Source organism: Triticum aestivum, chromosome 6D, assembly GCF_018294505.1.
Source record: "Triticum aestivum cultivar Chinese Spring chromosome 6D, IWGSC CS RefSeq v2.1, whole genome shotgun sequence".
Lineage (NCBI taxonomy): Eukaryota > Viridiplantae > Streptophyta > Magnoliopsida > Poales > Poaceae > Triticum > Triticum aestivum.
Window position 1 is genome coordinate 4,091,307 of NC_057811.1, and position 16,117 is coordinate 4,107,423.

Consider the following 16,117-nt stretch of genomic DNA (forward strand, 5'->3'; position numbering starts at 1 on the left):
ACCAGCTCACCAGTGTTCAAGTCTTTTTTTTTTTGCGAAAACAGTGTTCAAGTCTTAGACTTGGCAGTTGGCACTGGTGCTGGCATTTTCCTGGATTTATTTTATGCTTTCCGACGATGTTTGTTTAGTGAAAAAAAAATGTTTTCGTCAACTACAAGGCGCCTATGGTGACTTCGTAAATCTGAAGGTGTTGTGTCAGTTTAGTATCTCGAAGATGCTCATAGGAGTAGGTGCTCATAGGAATAGGTGCTCATAAGAGTAGGACATGCGTGCGTGCGTTCAAAGGATAAGTGTATCTGCGTGTATATGAGGATCTGTGATTGTATTGTGTTAAAAAAATGGCATTTGCTTCTATATGCGAGAACAGTACAAAAGCAGGTGGTAAATAATATCAAATGTCCCGTCCTGAATGTTCATCAATTCTAGTTCCTCACATATTTTAATATTTTTTGGGAAACATACAAAAGAAACAACAAAAATCAAGCACGAGTATATAGCTACCTGTTAGAATAAATCCGAGACGCACCATCGATCTATCAAGGATCAAGCAATCACACAAGCACGACGCCGAGATTTGTTACGAGTTTCACCGATATGGCTACATTCCCGGGGCATGAATACGGGCGCTCCTGCCCATGATACCGTCACAATACCGCACACCGGCCACCCGGGCACCGGCACACGCCGCCGGCTCCCCCTGCGTACCTGTGCTATTATGTTGGCATATGTTACATCGTGTGTCTACCCCCGCTATATATGAGAGGCCTAGGATACAACTGTGGCACAGCTCCTACCCTGTCTACACACAGTTCAAAACCAAGTCCAACTATAACCTACCTTATACGATAATATTCGACACAACTCTAACACTACGTAGTTCAGATCCCCAATTCTTATTTGCGGCGACTATATCTCGCTTTAAGTGAGGCTGAGCGCATTTCTCGTGTCGAAGCTACAGTAACATACTAGCCCAATAGCGGACACTTCAAGAAATAAGAAGAGAAAGAAGAGAGAGCACCACACCCGGGAGGATTCATGGTCCTAGTTGATCGTGAGGACAGCCAGCCACTGCCCTGGACTCCCGTGACTAAATAGTAGGTTGAAACGAGCCGCGTTTTCGCTGTTTCCTTTCCGTTTTTGCTAGGTTTGTTTTTGTTTTGTTTTTTCACTGTTTTCATTGGTTTTATCTTTTTCTTTCAATTTTCTGTTTTTCCTTGATTTTCTTTATTACTTTACTGGTTTTCACTGGGCTTTTCCTTTTTTTTCTTCGGTTTTGTTTCTTTATTTCTTGTTTTCACCAGCTTTTTGTTTTCCTTTTCTGTCTTCTTTTCTTTGTTTTGTTTTCTTATTTCTTCTCCATTTATTGAATTTGTTTTCGTTTTTCTTTGGAGTTTTCATTGTTTATTTTGGTTTTTGTCTACATTTTTTTAATGTTAGCACCATTTTTTTAATAGATGTCTAACATTTTTCCAATACAAATTTAATTTTTTTTAGGACATGGTCAACATTTTTAATACATGTTTAAGACATTTTTAAAAAATTTGATTAACATTTTTTAATTATAAGACTAACATTTTCTTTGCTATATGGTCAACATTTTTTCTACACAAACTTTCAAACTTTTTCATATGTTGATTAACATTTTTCAAGTAAAATTTTAAAAAATTCTAATACATGGTCAACATTTTTTTATGTACATTTAACTTTTTTCAAATACTTGATTAACATTTTCAAAATGCAATATTAACTATTTTTGGAATACAGTGTCAACATTTTTACTAGACACAGTTATTTACCAAATGCTTAATTAACATATTTCAATAATTGTTCAACATTTTTTCAATTGCTTCATTAACATTTTTATATACATGATCAAGAAATTTCATCATTTTTTAATACAGGGTCGACATTTTTTCTATAAATATTTAACATTTTTCAAATGCTTGGTCAATATTTTACAAATACTTGTTCAACATTTTTTAGAATGCTTGATTAACATTTTTAAATGCTTGGTCAATATTTTAGAATATTTGAAAGTGTAAACAACATTAAAAATTGGAATCAATAATGAAATAAAAACGTTAAAAAAAGAAAAGGAAACGAGTCAGTGTGCTGCCGCGAACTGGGCCAGCCCATATACTCGCGCGCTTCGGCGTGTCGGAAGCCTCGACTCGCTGAACACGGGGAGCTCCTATTCGACACTCTTTGCGTCAAATTATCGTCCCCACACACAGGATAGGCAGCCTGACTGGGCCGGCCCGTAGAGATGTACCGCTGGAAGGAAAAGAAAGCAAAAAAGAGAGGAAGACGCGATGGAAGGAATCGAACTGGGGACCAACAGCTTGCAAATGCGTACTACCGCTGACTAGCATTACTTGTAATGGAACCGGAATTAACCTAGCACAACTGTCCAACCGGAATTAACCTAGCACAACCGTCCAACCGGACTTGTCTACTGTATCGAACCGCAATTAGTTATTCTACACTTGAACATCTTTAAAGAAAAGGTTACATTTTTTCTTAAAGTATATATTTTGAAAAAGTGCGAACATTTTCTATAAATATGAAAAAAAAAACAAAGACAGGAACATTTTTTCACATATGCGAACAAAAACATTAAAACTGCAGCAAATATTTCTGAAAAACGTGAACCATTTTTTGAAGTTGTGAACAAATTATGAAACTCTCAACAAAACTTTAAACCGCGAACATTTTTTGAATTTTGTACAAATATTTGAAAATGGAACATTTGATGAAATTACGAAAATATGAAACCGCGAACATATTTTGAATTTGTGAACAAAATGTTGAAATTGGAAATTCATGAAATATCTATAAAAAAATTGAAACCACAAACATTTTTTGAATTTGTGAACAAAAAGTTGGAAATGGTACTTCGCCAACATTTCTTGAAATTCCTAAACACGTGAACATTTTTTTAAATTTTGGAAAAAACCTTGCAACCGCGAACATTTTTAAAATTCCAGAAGTATTTTTGAAATATGAAATTTTTCTATATTTGTGAACAAATTTCAAATAGATGAGCATTTTCTGATATTCCTGTACATTGTTTGAATTTATGAACATACTTTATAAATTGGACCGTATTTAAAAATCTGAAAAATTTGAATTTTAGAAAAAGACAAATATAGACATGAAAAATTAAAAAAGGCCCAAATAAAAGGAAAAAGGAAATAAAAAGAAAAAAAGAAAACAGCAAAAGGAAAAGAAAAAAATAAAAAACCAAAAACCAAAAATAAACTGGAAAACTGGTTCAGGGAACCTTCTAGAAGGTTCCCAAAACCGGAAACGCTGGAACCCGTCATTGATCGAATTGCTAGGTCTGTGCGAAAGGTCGACACTTTGATGGAGCGTGTGTATAATAGGAAATTCCCTGAACGAGAGACATAGGCGCTCCCATTTCTATTTGAGGCCGGTTACTGTATATTCCACAAACTGGCGCACACCCCGAGGTCTTGGGCTCGGCCTGGTTACGTTTTCTTTTCTTTATTTTAACCTTCGAAAAATAGTTGTGTGAGTGGAATTAGCAATATCAACCTCTCGGTGTACTTCCGCATGCTTTAGCCCCTAGGGAGGCTCACAATCTGTGCCTAGTTTCATTATTTTTCCTTCTTATTTGTTTTCTTTATCTTGTTTACTTTTCTTGGCAATTATTTTAGTTTTTCTTCAATTCGAGAATTTTCTAAAAGCCATGACCCTTTTTAAATTCATGAACCTTTTTTGAAAATCTGTGAACTTCTTCAAATTTATGAACTGTTTACTAAATCGAAGAACTTTTTTTAAAATTTGTGAACCTTTTGAAATCCATGAACTTTTTAAAAAAAAATTGAAGAACTTTTTTCTGATTCGTTAAAGTCTCTCCATAATTCAATCTGTGAACTTTAAAAAATTCCCTGAACATTTTTTCAAAATCAAAGAACATTTTTTAAAATTGTAGAATTTTTTTCGTCGGTGAACTTTTTCAAATTGACGAATATTTTTGAAAAAATTATGATATTCTGTTTTCAAAATCGACTAACTTTCTGAAAATTCATGAACAGTTTTTTAAAAAGTGATGATCTTTTTGAAATTCGTGATTTTGTTTAGATTTGATGAACTTTTTATCAAGTCCACAAACGTTTTTTAAAGTTCATGAACTCTTTCAGTTCCGCGTACTTTTTCCAATTCCTGTGAACCTTTTTTGAACTTCATGGTTATTTTCAATATTTGTAGAACTCTTTAAAGTTTCTAGTTTTTTTTAGAAATGACTATACCGTGTATATAATATATATTAAATAAAGGAAGGGTCAAATAACATTATTTCCTTATTACTGTCTATTTATTGAGCTCGACCATCAAAGCTCCCGTGGGTATTCTACAACCATCAAAGCTCTCGTGCATAACTCGAATCCCGCTTCTCCCAGGAATAACTTCTGTAAAAAAAATGTCTTTGCCTTTGTTGTGTTTGAGAGCAGGTTGTTGGGCCGGCCCAGCAGTGCGACGCGTGAGCTAGGTGCAACAACTGGCATGCTTTGTTGGGCCGGTTTCAAAAGCTTCCAATATTGGTGCGAATGGTGTCATCTGTAGAATAGCACACATGGGGCCATCTGCCAGAGTATTTACAGGCATAACTGACCCAGCTACTCTCGAACCTCTATAGCTTGCACGGAAGTTTTAGCCCTGGCAAACTAGTTGATGGAAACACAGATTGTTGTCGGCTTGGACGACTAGAAAGAAATCATTGCAAACATCAAGGAAGGAAACGGAGGAAACCATCGACACATCATACAAGAAACTCAGATCATGTCTTGGGAGTTTCATAATTGCCCTTTCCTGTTTGAAGGAAGGGCCTCAAATGTTGCGGCACATAGCCTCGCTAGACACGCACTTAGCCTCTCTGTTGGTCACCATCTTTGGCTCTTATACAGACCTCTGATATATGTTGTATTACTCAGAACATTATTAATCAATAAATAAAGTGTGTGGTTAGCCTAAAAAAAAAACTGGCGCTGAAGGCGCTGTATAGGAGCTCTCGTTCAGATTTGGCATCACCTTGCCATCCAAGAATCGAATGAGCTCTTGGGCCCTTGCTAATTGTTTTTTGACAGACTTGGGCCCTTGCAAATTTATTTGGGAAGGTAGCCCAATTGTGGACTGCCCCTTCAGGCCCATGCCGACTACGTCACATATACTCTATATAAGACGAAGCCACGCAACATGCAGCCCTAAACCGATCGATCCAACTGGATCTCGATGGCCGCCGCCGCCGCGCCGTCGGACCGTCTCTCCGATCTCCCCGACGACCTGCTCATCCACGTCCTCTCCTTCGCGCCCTCCCGCGAGGCCGCCCGCACCACCGCCCTCTCCCGCCGATGGCGCCGCCCGCTCCCGCTCTGGCTCCACACCGCCGCCCTCAACCTCGACTACCGCTCCTACACCACCACCACCACCCCCGGCGGCGTCCCAGTCCGGTGGCGCGCCATGGACCACGCCGACCACGCGATCGCCTTCCAAAACTCCGTCGGCCGCGGCCCGAAGAAGGTGGCCGTCGTCATGCGCGATGGCACCATGCACGACGACATCCTGTCCGCCGCTTGCAGCAGGGACGAGGATGACGAGGACGAGGATGACGAGGATGAGGATGACGAGGATGAGGTGGAGGACGATTCCGGCGTGGAGGAGCTCAGACTCGAGTGCCTGGACTACGGCGGCCCGCAGCACTGCACGCACGCCGCCCTGTCGCAGTGGTCGTACCACGGCCTCTCCCTGTGCTCGCTGCCGTTCGCCGCGCTCCGGACTCTCGAGCTCACCGGTTGCAAGCTCAAGGGCCGACGGCGCATCCTCGACTTCCCGTGCCTGGAGGCGGTGCGGCTGCGGCGGTGCATCGTCAATCTCGACACGCTCCAGAACATGGTCGACGCCGCGCCAAGGCTCTCCGACCTCCGTCTCGACGCCCTGATCTTCGTGCCCGACCGCCCCCTCTACAGCTTCCGCTGCCCGGCGGTCACCGTCCTCGCCATGGCCAACTGCCACGAGTTCACCGAAACCGGCATGTACTCCGGCGGGTACTACAGCGTCGAGCTCGACGCGCCGCGCGTCCGCCGCTTCCGGTACGCGCAGGTCGTCACCATCGACGGCACCACCTTCTCCTTCAAGACCCCGCCCACGCACCTGGAGCAGGTCCACCTGGAGCTCCACTCCACCGCGGCCAAGCCGCTGCGTCGCTCCATGCTCGCCGCCACGCGCCACGCCAGGGTCCTCAAGCTCACGGCATACTCCATGGCCGACCTCGCCAGCACCGACTTGCCCGTCTTCCCCAACCTCGAGCGCCTCGAGATCGAAGAACTGTGCGGGTGGTGTCTGAGCGACCGCGCCGCCGCAGTCACCGCGCTGTTTAACCTGCTGCGCGGCTGCCCGGCGGTCCGCGAGCTCCGGCTGAAATTCAGCTCCCGGGAGTACCGCCGCGAAACCAATCATCCCGACCCAACGGATCAGATGGCCGCCGCCAGCGCCATGTCGGAGTGCTCCTACGAGGGTCATGATGATCAGCTCTCCGCCGGTCCGAGCGGGGCCACGGCGCTGGAGTGCCTCCGGCGTTCGCTGAGGAGGGTGGTGGTGCGGTTCGACGGGCAGCCGGGGCTCACCTGCTTCCAGGCGCGGCTGATCAAGTACTTTGCGCGGAACGCCCAGCTTCTGGAGGAGGTGGTCGTCGACGGCGGCCGTGGCTACGACTACGACGCCAGCCGCTGCGTCCACTGCAAGGTGGCCGGATGCAGACCACCGAATCCATTTGTGGTACGGTCAGAAGAATGGTTCTGCTGTTGCCGCCACCGCCTTTGGGCTGCTTCGGCGATCCTGGATAAGTTGGCGCGTGGTCGCACTGCTCCATCGCTGTGGTCGCTGTCCGAGTTCCCGCCGCTCGGCACGCCGGCTCATCGTCGGTGGCGACGTGCCCGCCCCGCTGACATAGGCGGTGTTGACATGGCCTTGATGCGGCTCCAGCGCCCTCCAAGGTCGGCTGCCTCCTGCCATCGCCGGTCCACCGCCTCTCAGGGCCGTCCCAATATGGGGCGCCGGCGCCGGTGATCTACCTCTCTCCGCAGCATAGTACTTGATAGCTAGCGTTGTTTACGTCACATTGGTCTTGGTCCTAGGCGTGTGCGCCTGCATGTCAAAGTGAATCCTACACTCGAATATCCTTTGTTGTTTTCGTATAGGGTAGGATGTGAGAGCACATGTCTTTTGGTTCTGCATTTAAATTACCTAGTTTTCTCTTAGTACATCCTGTTTTCAGCGGATGGGAGCAACTATTCAGTTTTTTTAGAGCATTATATATTTAATCCTTTATAAGATTATACATCGAATACTCCGTGACCGACCTCGACGCCGCCGACTTGCCCGTCTTTCCCAACCTTTTGAGCGTCTCGAGATCGAAGAGCTGTGCCGGTGGCGTCTGATCGATGATCGAAGAGCTGTACACGAATTTGAGAAAACTCATGAATGTATAAATATCATGTTTTCAAAAAATGAAAAGAAAAAAACAAAGAAAACCCAGACAAGAATCAATAAAAGAACCAAAACAATTGAAGAATAAATAGAGAAAAAACAACCAGAAAACCAGAGAAGGTGCGTGCTACCCACATAATGACTATTTGGTTAAAAAGAAAAGGAAAAAATAAGAAGATAAGGAAATAGAAAGGTAAAGTAATAATGACAATTTCTAAGTATGTGATCAACCTCTTTAGCAGTACATGACAATATTTTATTTTAGTGCATGCAATTTTTTTTAAGCATGTGACTGACATCTTATCAAAATCTGATATAAATATTTTCAAATGCTCAACATACATATTTGAAAAATAATATGAACATTTTTCTTATACACGATCAACCTAAAAAACCAAAAGAAAAGAAAAGGCAACAGAAAAGGAAAAAAAATGAATAGAAACAAAATACACTGTGGGAACAAAAACTATTTAAATATAAATAAAATCATTGATTGAGAAATTAGAAAGAAAAATAAAACCGACCAGGAAATCATTTTCGAAAACGATAAAAATCAGAAATATAAATGACTGGAAACTACCCTGACGCCTGGCTGGATGGCTTCAGTAGGAACTGTCCATACCGGGTAGTCACACCAGGGCTATATATCGCCCGAAGCCAGGCGGAATAACGTCTCGCCTCCGGAGGCACTCTGACGGACCGGCCCTTTACTGTAACTCGACATTTTCAGTTTCCACCGCTTCGCATGGTTTCTTTTTTCCCCTTCATTTATCCTCTATTTTTCTTTGATTTCTGCCACCTTTTACTTTTTTCCTTTTCACCTTGGGTTTATTTGTTTCATTCTCTATTTTTTCATTTTTCACCACTTTTTTAAACACATGATGACCTTTTTAATATGCACCAGGAACATTTTGTATACACATTTAAATTGTTTGAAACACATGATTGACATTGTTTTGCAAACACATGTTCAGATGTTACTTTTTTTCATATGCGTTGTACATTTTTATAGACATTTAATTTTTTTCAAATAGATGATTAATATTTTTTACAAACACATGTTTCGAAATTTCCGAATACATGTTAAAAAATCAAATACACACTAGAAAAATGATGTAAACTATTTTTGAAGTGTGCAATTGTTTTTACATTGTACAAACGTTTTATGAAATTTCACGAACACATTTTTAGTACACATGAACATTATTTTCAATGTAACATACTTTTTTTTTTGAAATTACACGGACATTTTGTTTTACATTTTATAAAATAGGATAAATTTCTCATATATTTTTTGGAACAAGTGTCTTTTTTAAAATGTCACAACATTTTTTGTACACACATTTAACATTTACCAATATTTATGTAAAGTGTCTTTACATTTTTTTTGAGGGATAAGTGTCTTTACATAAACTCATGTATTCTGTGTCATGGCAGCATGACCACACGTGACGTGTTAACTGGGCCAGCCTAGTAACAGCTTCCTGCCGGCGAGCCGTGGCTAGGACCCAATGCGGGCGATACATAGACGCACCCGATATTCAGATCGTTTAATTTTCTGGCATACCATGCTAGTCACTGAGGTCTAGGGTAGCTCTTGATTAGGTGCCATTTTCAAAACGTAGGGAAACCGGGCAAAAACTGAAAAGCCGAAAACCCAAAAAAAATCATCTAAAACCGGAAAATGCGTACAGAAAAATTAAATAGAGAACAAAATCCTAAGGAAACACCCAACGCACGACACAAAGCGGCAGCTGAGAGCGTGCCACTTCTAAAAGTGACCCCTGGGGGGCTCCTGCCAGGAATACTCCTTGATTAGTTGCTCCCCATTACACCTGGCTGGCTGGCTTCAGCCTCACACAGTACTAGGCCTGTCCATATCGGGCAGTCACGATCGGGCTATATATCGCCCGATGAGAGGCGGAGTAACGTCTCGCTGTTGGTGGGCACTCTTATTAGTCGGACCTTACTGTAACTTGATATTTTTGGTTTCCACCGTTTTACAAGGTTTCTTTTTTCACTGCATTTTCTCCTCGATTTTTCTTCGATTTGTTCTCCTTTTCCCTTGGTTTTCTTTGTTTCTCTCTTTGTTTTTTTGTTCTTCTGTTTTCACCGCTTTTTTTCTTTCTTTAAACACATGACTACCTTTTTAATATACATCAGAATTTTTTATACACATTTAAATTGTTTGAAACACATGATTAATATCTGTTTCAAACATATGTTTTGATGTCTATATTTTTTCATACATGTTTTACATTTTTTATACATGTTTAGTTTTTAAATAGATTTTTTTTACAAAAACATGTTTCAATTTTTTTTCAAATACGTTTGTAAAAAATAAAATATGCATTGGAAAATTGTTAAAATAAAATTTTGATGTATTCAAACATTTGTTTTACTTTGTACAAATATTTTTAGAAATTTCAGGAACACATTTTTGAAACACATGAACATTATTTTAAATGTAACGTACTTTTTTTTTGAAATAAAACGAACATTTTGTTTTACATTTTATAAACTATTTGGAATGTCAATTACATTTTTTTTGGAATGTGTGACATTTTTTAAATGTCACAACAATTTTTTTGCACACATTGAACATTTACAAATACTTATGTAGAGTTCCTTTACATAAACTCGTGAAGACTGTGTCATGGCAGCATGATGACACATGACGTGTTAACTGGGCCGGCCTAGTACCAGGTTCCTGCCGGCCAGCCATGGCTAGGACTCAATGCGGGGGATACATAGACGCACTCGGCATTCAGATCGTTTTTTCTTTTTGCAGGTGAAAAATTTGTATTACTCAAACCATATCAGTGTTACACTCAGCAGAAGCTACTTCCAATGTGCATGCAGGGCCAAAACCTATCCAAGTCATTGTTCTACCCTCTACGCGAGCAAAATTCGCTAAGCTATTGCTAACCTTATTTTGAGAACGGCTTATATGAGTAATACAATTTCACGATGAGATAAGAGATATCTAATCTCTTTAACTAAAGAAGCATAGATAGACCTGTCTTGATCCCGCCTCTGGATCATCTTGACCGCAACTAGTGAGTCCATCTCAATGGCAACCGGGAGCTCACTTCTCTGGATCACAAGCGATAAACCCTCCATGCACACAGCTCCGCCTCTAAAGCTTCCCGGCAAGAGTAAAGCGTCATGCAAGCGAAGAATATTATACCTCCCTGAGCATCTCGAAGCACCATACCTGCACCAGCCCCTCCTACTGAATGAGACCCATCTGAGTTGAGTTTGACCCACCCATCTGGTGGAGAAGACCATGGGGGGCGGCCATAGGTATAACTTGAGCTGGTTCCCTATACCTCAGGCGATCATATGATATAACTGTTGTACCCTTCTCAGGATCCATATGTGAGTTTAACTTTGTAGCAACTAGAGACTCCAAATAGCTGAGCAGAAATCTCTTGCATACTTCAAGATGGGGCGGCTTCTTATGGTGGACGATTTCATTTCGAATGAACCAACAACGCCACAACGTCATCAGTACCATGCATCTTTGGATCTCATGCAAGGGCTCCAGCACATGAAATAACCACTCTTTGCCCGTATTTTGGACCTGATCAACGTCAGGCAACTGCCACACATCCGACATTACCACCATAGTTCCCGAGCTCTAGGGCATCGACACAAGGGGTGGAAGTTATTTTCAGGCTCCAATCCACATACCGAGCATACATTAGTGGTTTCCAAGGTTCTCTTATTCTTATTGACCCAAGTAGGCAGAGAATCTGTAACTACCCGCCAAGCGAAATTCCGTATAGTATGGGGTACATCAGTAGACCAAATCAATTTCCACATACCCCTTCTGCCATCAGGATTACTGCTAGACGCAGAATCAGATTTGACCAAGAATTGTCCACCTCTCCCCGGTCCCCATGCTAGGGTATCCTCCCCATTCCTAGGAGAAGCTCTGATTTTGAGGATCTCATCAACATCACAAGGCAGGAAATAGTTTTGTAGTACCTCAAGGTTCCAAGAACCATATACATTTAGAAGCTCAGATACAAATCAAAAGCGGCACTCACCTTTGGGAGACACTGGTTTGAACGAGTGGGATCTTGGTATCCAGTTATCTCTCCAAAATCTTATGCTTGTACCATTTCCAACTCTCCAAACTAGGCCTTTTTTTAGTAGCTCTAGTCCGTAGCTAATTGCTTGCCAAGCGGGCGAAGCATTCCTAGAAAAGACTGTGCCCTCCAACTTACCCTCTGGGTAGTATCTAGATTTCAGCAAGCGAGCGCATAGGCTCTCGGGCCTGACAATGAGTCGCCATGCTTGGCGTGCTAGGAGTGCTTGATTAAATATCCTGTAATCCCAGAATCCAAGCCCACCTTTGCACTTCGGCTGTAACAATTTATCACAAGCCTTCCAATGCACTTTCCTTCAACCATTTTTAGAACCCCAATAAAAATTTCTAACCATCCTTGTTAGATCATCGCATACTGAAAACGGAAGTTTGAAAACACCCATTATAAATGTAGAGAGAGCTTGAGCGACTGATTTTATTAATACCTCTCTAGTCTCTACCAGGTTGAGCTAGCCACCCATCTCCCCATTGGATAAGTCTCTTGGTGAGACTAGCTTGCAGATTTTGGAACCGTCCTTTCGACATTCGACCTTCAGGAGTGGGAGACCTAGATATTTGTCCTCAGACTCCAGCTTTGTAACATTCAGAATAGCCCGGACTTCATCTTGAATGTTTACTGGGCAAGCTTCACCAAACATGATTGAGCACTTACTCAAGTTAATGCTCTGTCCCGTGACACTTGCATACAAGTCCATGGCTCCCTTCACTCTTAAATCTTGCTCGTGTGTAGCTTCAAAGAAAAGCAAGGTATCATCCACAAATAAAAGGTGTGAGATCCCTGGCGCTCTTCTACAGATTTTTATAAGTGTGATGTTGCCAGCATTAACCTCATGCTTCAATATAGCAGATAGCCCGTCAGCCACCAATAAGAATAAAAACAGTGATAAAGGGTCGCCTTGCCGTTGCCCACACAATGATGCAAACGAATCTAAGAGGGTTCCATTTAATTTAACCGAATACCTCACCGACGTGAGGCATGCCATTATCTAGTCCACCCATCAATGAGAAAACCCCAACTTTTGCATCATTTGCTTCAAGAATACCAGTCCACTCTATCGTATGCTTTGGATAGGTCCAGTTTATTGGCACATAAACTCTTTGTAGGTTCCTTCTCTTGTTTAATATGATGGATGCACTCAAAGGCAATGAGTGCATTATCCGTTATCATCCTCCTCGGGATAAAGGCACTTTGGTCCCGTGAAATAATACCATCAAGTAATGGTCGCAATCGGTTGACCAAACACTTTGAGATAACCTTATAAATGACGTTGCAAAGGCTTATAGGTCTAAACTCAGTCAACTTAGTAGGATTCAAAATTTTGGGAATGAGAACAATGGAAGTTGAGTTAATCACCTATGGCATTACTCCTGTCATGAGAAATCCTTAACTGACTTTATGACGCTGTCCCGGAGCGTGCTCCAATTGCGCTGAAAAAACCTGGCTAGAAATCCATCCGGCCCCGGAGCTTTCAAGGACCCGATCTGAAAAAGAGCGCCAGCTATCTCCTTATCACTGAAAGGTTCACATAATCTTGCATTATCCTCATCAGTAACCATGACATCAAAGAGATTTAGAACATGAGAATAATTAAGGTTCGGATCAGCAAAGAAAATGGTTTGAAAGTACTCATTACCCATCATTTTCATTGTGTCCACATTAGAATGAGCTACCCCATTGTCATCAACAAGTTCCTGGATTTTATTCTTGCGAGCCCTCCAAACCGCCTTGCTTTGCAAATATTTCGTATTTCTATCGCCTTCTTTTAACCAAGTTATTCTTGATCTTAGCAACCATAACATCTCTTCCTGATATAACATTTTGTTCATCTTGTCAGTCACTCTCCTTATATCCTGGCAATCAGCGTTCATATTCATTAACTCTTCTAATTGCGACTGGGACATTGCGAGTTCGCGGGTGACATTTCCAAACTTCTTCCTGCTCCACAATCCAAGAGTAGACATGGTTTTCTTCAATGCAGACTGTAGCTGTTCTAGGTTGCCGACAGAGCCAGCCAACTCCCAAGCTTTCTGTACTAAATTTGGAAGCTCACCACTCCTTTCCCAGAATATTTCATATTGATGCGAGCGCCCACCACTCGGACCTGGGTCCGGTGTACCTTTCAAGAGCAGAACTACATGGTCGGAGCAGGGCGACACCACATGAGTTACCGAGGAAAATGCAAACATGTTACGCCATGCATTTGAAGACACCGTGTGATCCATGCGGACTCGTACATTCGCTGTACCACTCCTCTTGTTATCATATGTGAAGGGCACCCTCGAGAAACCAATATCCACCAACTGGCATACTTCAAGCACATCCCGGAAAGCAATCATTTGAGGAACCGGTCTGGGTGTGGCTAACATATGCTCAAAATCCCAGAGGCATTCATTAAAATCACCGATCACCAACTAGGGTGATGATGAGTATAGGGATTGTAACTTCTACCACATGAGATGCCGGTTCTCCAAACGCGGCTCGCCATGTACAAAGGTAACTCTCATTGTTCAGCATCTGCATGCACGCGAACAGTAGCATCTATGAATCGATCATCTTTGTCCAAAACATGAACCATCAAACTCTCATGCCAAAACAAGGTGATACCACTACTGAGCCCATTACTATCCACACCTTCGAAACCATTTAGTCCCAAGCGCCCTCTCAATCTCCTCATCCTCTCATCCTTCTGTCTAGTTTCACACAAAAGACCATCATGGGGGAAAGCAACCTAACAAGCGTCGCTAACTCGCGAGTTGTCCGGGAATTCCCCCCTCCTCGGCAGTTCCAACTCATGAGATTCATTGATCTCGGTGGAGCTCCCCTGGGAACCCGCCAATGGAGAGCCAGCCTTCTGATTACTGGCTATGTTCAAAGCAGAGTTGCTATTACCAGGTTCCGATCTCTTGGGATCTTGCTTCGACGGGGGACTTGGTGGGACAGTCCCCATGCCCGGTAGAGATGAAGCATTTTGGGGGCAACCTGCCCAGGAGGGCCCTTAGCATCCACCCCCTCTTCTTGCTTGAATCAATCAACTATGTGTCCTTCCCTGAAATTTATCAAGCTCCATATCTAATACAGAAGGATTACTTTTTGCAAAAGGTTCACTAGCATCCTGGCTGCGTCCACCCCCTTTCAGAGCACCCTTCATACTCTAGGAGGCTGTCAGTTCCTTGAAAACCAGCGCTGTAGGGGCATGAACACCATCCCCATGTTCAGTATATAGGTGTCCTATCATGCCGCATACGGCGCACCAATTCGGGAGACGTTCATATTTAACCTTAAAAATATGTCTCTTCTTTTGCTTCAGAATCGAAACATGGTTCTTTAAAGGTTTCCTCAACTCCAGGGTTACCCTAGCCCTATAGAAATTACCGACATAGTCTCCCGGGTCATCTTCCTCCTCACATACCACGCCCATCTTTGCTGCCAACAGTTTCACCACAGGTCCAAATCCATCCGGGAGGTCGTGAATCTGAATCCAAATCTTGAAGCAGTTTAGGTCAATCAACGAGGGTTTGGTAAATCCATCGTAAGTTGCAAGCACCACTGGCTGTCCTCTGAAGGACCATGGCCCTCCCTCCATTAAATTATCCCCCAGCGATCTGAACTTGACTGTCTGCGCTAGATCCCATGCGCTTCTCATATTTTTGTAGAACCAATAATCCCCATATTCCTTGGCCGTGTGAACTTTTCCGATCACCAGCCATCGGGGGCTGGTTGTCGAGTCTGGCACCACTTCCTCAAACACCAGATCATCAAACTCCTCTTCCACAATCCCTAGCTCAACCATTAGTTCATCCAGCTCCTTCTCCCCCTGCGATTTTGACGATGATGGGTTAGCCATCGTAACCCTAGGGCAAGCCCCGGAGAAAGACAGCCCCCTGCAAAAACCCTATCCCTATACCTAGCCAAGGCCGGGAAGCGACACAAGGTCGCCCCTTAGAGCAAGTATAATAGAGATGAGTCAGCGGGCTATAAGGAATAAACTAGTATATTTCTGCTTAGTTGAAGGAAAGAGAAGAGGAGAGAGAAGGTAAGCGGGCTCTTCGTGAAGAGCCAGCTCTAGCACGTGCTCCTAGGCACTTTGTGAGAAGGAAAGGTGGGCCACATAATGAAAAAGTAGTATACTCTTTTGATCTACTGTTATACATGTTGACTATAAGATTGGCTGTAGATGACATGGCACTGGCTTATAGCCAGCAGCTGGCTATACTATTAACCATGCTCTTAGTCAGCCCGAGCGCCGAAGAGAGGGGAGGGGGACGGTGGAGGTGGAGATCTCAACGGCTGCACAGTTGCCGAGAGGAGGGAACCCTATCAGATCGTTAATTTTCTTGCATACGATGCCAGTCACCGAGGTCTAGGGCAGCTCTTGATCATGCGCCGTTTTAATCTAACTAAAGTCTAGAAATGCTGAAGGAGCGAGGTCGATCATTGCGCCGATGCACGGCCGGCCAGCTAGAGCGGCAGCGAGCAAGGAAGAACATGTTAGG